General features: G+C 36.4%; 1 non-coding gene across 1 annotated transcript; it reads right to left on the bottom strand.

The window, feature by feature from the left end:
- Positions 1-406: 406 nt before the first annotated feature.
- TRNAA-UGC (transfer RNA alanine (anticodon UGC)) lies at positions 407-478 on the bottom strand. The gene has a single exon. It is a non-coding gene; the product is annotated as a tRNA-Ala (tRNA).
- Positions 479-3,965: the final 3,487 nt, after the last annotated feature.

Here is a 3,965-nt window from a genome sequence, read left to right as displayed (position 1 = left end):
CTTATTTCCGAGGAATCAGACCTACAATGATACTACCCAAATTTCTTCAAGTGGCGATATTTCAAAAACTTTATTCTGTATATTATATTAATTTATGTTATCATTGAAAATGACCCGATCGGGTTCGAAACGTTTGTTAATTTTGTTGGCTAAATTTGTATGTATGTTCTATTATTTTAATATATATATTTGTTGTTAATTTTTTATACTTTGGCTCTTTGCCCGTTCTTTACTTGAATTTTTTTATATTCTCTACCCTACTTGTTTTAGATTATTAAAGTGCTAAATAAGAAAGACGGTATACAATAAATTAAAAATGTAATGTGAGCAAACTCAAAAATAGAATCTATCGTTTATACATACATTAATTACAAAAAAAATGAAAAAGCAAGAAATGACAAAAGATTGGAGATGCCGGGGATCGAACCCGGGACCTTTCACATGCAAAGCGAACGCTCTACCACTGAGCTACATCCCCGATTTACTGATACCGTCTTTCCGGATAGAGATAAGGAATCGATGAACTATATCTAATTTTATATGAATTTAAATTTGAGAAAAAAAAATATTTTATTTAATTATTTTATTAAATAATTAAATATTTGTCTAGAGATCATTTCTAAAATATTTATATATATTATATAAATATTTTAGATCTCTATACGTATATACAAACATTTTTGCATCCATTTCCATTTTACTACAGCAGATTTAACCAAATACATATTTCATTACAATAAATATCATAAATAGCAATAAATAAGAAATATTTAATAATACACGACGATCGATAAAATTGTTTGATGGCGAAGAAGTTATTCGTGCCGATCACGCGGTCATCGTGTATCCGTGCGGTAGGCGTGCTTATATACGTGCTGGAGAATTACAAGGGTGGCTAAAAGTCGTGCCCCCCCATTGCGTGACTTATGCACCGTCGCAGTCTAATGAAGATCTATCGTCCGTCGCACTTTTATCCTGAGCGCGCGTCGTCCGCCCGCACTCACGTCTCTTCCGTTCCGTTCAGCGACTTCAGACTTCAGACGCGCGATAATGCTCCGTCGTGTTTTCCTTGTCCCGTTTAATTTGCATTTCTAAACCTCGCGAATCGGCTCGGCGCGAATTGAATGATGACGTGATAGACGCGCCGATAAATGGAGCGAAGGGGAATAACTCGAGAGAAAGTAATCTTCGATCGCGCGACGAGCGTGCATATGTTTAATATACGATTGTATAATTGTAATGTAATCAGATTTTATGCAATGAGAGTCATTAATATCACATTAAGAGTATAGTTCAATGTTATATTTAAACGCGATCTCGAGATGGTCATTTCATTGTAGATTCTAGATAAAATGTTAAAATTAGAATGGAGACTTGAATGGATCTCAGATTTAAATAGAAAGAGACAAGGAGAAAGACAAAGACGATTCTAAATTTATAAGATTGGAATAAATACAAGAGATCAGACTAAATATTCTCTAAGATTTATTATGTTTGTTGTATATCAATGTTTGATATTAAATTTTTTTTCAAGAAGTGCAGAGCATAATTTAATAAAAGAAAATGAGTTAATTTAAAGAATGCCATTTTTTAGGAATAAATAATTTTAAGATAAACTACGATAATAAATAATTGGATGTGACAAGATGCATGGATAAAAAGCAGTAATTAATATTTTATCAATGCAGTGCCTGCCGTATTATCGTTCTATTTTAATTCATTTAATTTCATTACCTGTCTGATTTCAATTAAGAGAGAATTACTAGTTAGCGTGAGCAGTCGCGTATTAAAGTAGTTTTCTGTGTTTTGTTATCGTTAAAAGGTAATGAGGAATTATTTTACTGCAGACTTTGTAGAAGCATCTTAAAATGTTCTGTAAATTCGCGTGTTTACTCGTAAACACCATTCGCAAAATAATAAAACGCGCGAAAACAAATAAATTCTGACGTTGCAAATATTACCGCAGTTTCAACGGTTTCTAACTGACGGAGAAACGCGTGTCTTGAAAGCGCTATTGTTCGAGTAATTGCAGTGCATGACATATCGTTTGATATATGAAAGGTGTGGATATGCTTAACGGAGTAAGGGCGACGAAATGATTCTATCGCTTGTCAGCTATCGACCATTCATGCGGCAGCTACGATTCATAAACGTGCTGATATATTCTTAATTACTTTGTGGGCATGTTGTGAAAGCAATCTCGGTAAACCGAGACTGCGCTCCAAGCAAACTTTACATGTCGTAACTTACATTATGCATATTACGTTGCATTACGTACTCGAACGATCGTGTATCATTAATCTATGTACGAAAATAGCGTATACTACTCTTACCTCTACAAATATTCTTTGCAAGAAATGAAAAAATACTAATCTATCTAAATTTTTGCACATCCATAATATACTTATACATATGATATAAAAGTATATTGAATGAATATCGCTATAATTACTGTAGTTAAATATATAACTATAACATTTTGGTTTAGAAATTTTTATAAATGTGGTAGAATGATAAATAGCTAAGATGTTCATTGCTGTTTTCGCAAGTATCGCGTTACGCGTGCGCGCATTATTGAATATGTTACGATCCTATACATCAATATTTAATTTTCTTTCCCTATTTACAGCATGTAAGTCAATATTTTACAATAACTTAGTAAATTGCAATTTGATACAAGCTTTTAAATATTTTTGTGCGTTTGAAAACTTGATAAACGTAACTTGATACTGGGCGTAACGTGATATTTTGGAGGCAGATGAATAAGAACGAGTATTCTTATCGTATATAAATCCGAGAATGTCCCTCTCTGTAAATCCAAAGGCAAACAGTAACATGAGAATGATAGCGCAGTGTTTTAAAACAATGTTCCAGACGTATCTTAAAAGCACAGTAAATTCAGAGACTTCAATAATTTCATCGATATCGACTTGTTCAAATATAATTCATGATTACACGATAAAATAATATTTCCAACATTCATCTTAGAAAATGAACAACGGGCCCTTATCATCCAAGATAAAACAACATAAATAAGTTATGCTATTATTAACTGAGCTTTTACGAAACACGTCAAGGATTCAAAAGCAGACGTTGCGTTCGCAAGCGCGAAATATTCTTCCCTTTAAATTTTAAAACACTGGATCACTTCCAAGCGCCTTACGCCGCCAATATTTCATCGCGCCTCTTAAAGGCTAAACCCTTTGTGCCCGGGAGTTCTAAGAAGGCATATTTTACTGCAGCGTATTACGCCCATCACGTAGGCATGAAGTAATAACCGCCCCCAAATACCACTCTTTCTCTCTTTCCCTCTCTCCAGAACTGACTGCTAATCCTTAATTTTCCGGGACACTGCCCCCCTGGAACGGCTTACTGGTAGCTCTTTCGCATCCTTTGAGACTAACAATTAGCGATGTTAATCCTCGAAGCCTAAAAGAGGTGCCTACAGGCATACGTCCTATTATATTTTAACAGTCGGAGAATACCCGGTACCCGTAAACATTCTTTCGTTACCTTCCAGCAGCAGCGACGGCACCGAGATCCGGTATATTCCGGCGAATAACAAGTGGCGTGAGCGAGGCCATCCTCTGCAATTAACCGACGTAATTACCAGAAAACGGCCGTGGGCCCTGAAGAGCGACGTGCTCCTTCTAAAGAGACGCGGCCTGCATATTTTATTCTTAGAATCCTTAAGTCGCCGAGATGAATGAAAGAAATAATCCCGCAATAACGTTTCGCCCGCCCCACCCCGCCCCGTCCTCCCCGCCATCGTGAGGAAGAGATTGCTGTTTACACGAAAGTAACCCGCGCGGTGGCCCACCGGGAAGGCCCTTTGTGTGTGATTCTTCAGGAAAAGTTCTCGGTAAATACGGTCCGGCGCAGCAAGTTTCCAACCGTATCAGCGGAGCGCTTCTTTACATTCGGGAGATAAAACGCGGTCCGTAGGTTTTCAGATAACGTGCAGC

This window comes from Trachymyrmex cornetzi, unplaced genomic scaffold (genome assembly GCF_001594075.2).
Source record: "Trachymyrmex cornetzi isolate Tcor2-1 unplaced genomic scaffold, Tcor1.1 scaffold47, whole genome shotgun sequence".
In the NCBI taxonomy this organism is placed as follows: domain Eukaryota; kingdom Metazoa; phylum Arthropoda; class Insecta; order Hymenoptera; family Formicidae; genus Trachymyrmex; species Trachymyrmex cornetzi.
This window is presented reverse-complemented; position numbering and strand designations above follow the sequence as displayed.